Below are 945 nucleotides of genomic sequence, written 5' to 3' on the forward strand. Positions count from 1 at the left end.
CCTGTGCAGCCCCCCGAACCCCTCCAACGCACCCTCTGTCCCCGCGCCTCACCGCCGCCGCCGCGGCCGCCGGCCGTCCGACAGCGCTGTTCGGCGACCGGCGGATCTTCATAAAGCAGTCCCACAATTTCGGCGAGGGCAGCTTCCCTTGGTGGGCCGCCGCCGCCGCCGCCCTGCCGGGTGACCTCACCGCTGATGTCACTGCCAGCAGCGCCGCGGCGGCGTCCGTGCCCCGTCCCCCGCGCCGCCCCCGCGCGCACCCAGCCATCCGCACAGCGGCCCCGCCCCTTCAACCCGGCCCCTTGACCCCTTGGCACTCCTCGTACCGCCACAGGCCAGCTGGGCCCGGGTCTCAACCCCAAATTCAAAACCCCCTAAACCCTGGACGCGTGCATCTCGCAGGTACCACTCTTTTTGCGGCTGGACGATGGCCAACCCGCAGCCGCAGCCGCTGATCGTGAACAACGCGCGCGCCGACGCGCGGTTTGCAGACCTGCCGCTTATACGGACGGGGGAGGTCGGCTTCTACGCGGGTGCGCGGGCGGGCGGCTTCGGGCGGCCGGAGGGGACCTGTTTGTGGGGGGCTCGAAGGGGGAGACGCATCACAACAAGCAAAATAATGCATCGCATTGTTGGGCTCGTTGCACGGAAGACATTATTCGTTTCAAAGAAAAACAAAGAGCCGTTTTGGGAGGAGGGACAGCGTCTGATGCGGAGCGGGCGCCCGCCGGCGCCCAGGTTGGTCCTGGCTTAGCCGACGGGAGCGGCCTTGGCCCGCCAGGGCCGATACGCGGCCGGCGAATTTGGGGCCGCGGCCGAGCCGGTGGCCGCGCCGCGTGGCAGATGAATCCCCCCCCCAATTTGCCGTGCAGGCACCCCCCTGGTCTCCGCGACCGGCCACCGCCTGGGCACGCTGTGAGTCGCGCCCGCGGGGCGCCGCCTGCC

The sequence above is a fragment of the Monoraphidium neglectum genome, assembly GCF_000611645.1.
Source record: "Monoraphidium neglectum strain SAG 48.87 unplaced genomic scaffold scaffold03579, whole genome shotgun sequence".
NCBI lineage: Eukaryota > Viridiplantae > Chlorophyta > Chlorophyceae > Sphaeropleales > Selenastraceae > Monoraphidium > Monoraphidium neglectum.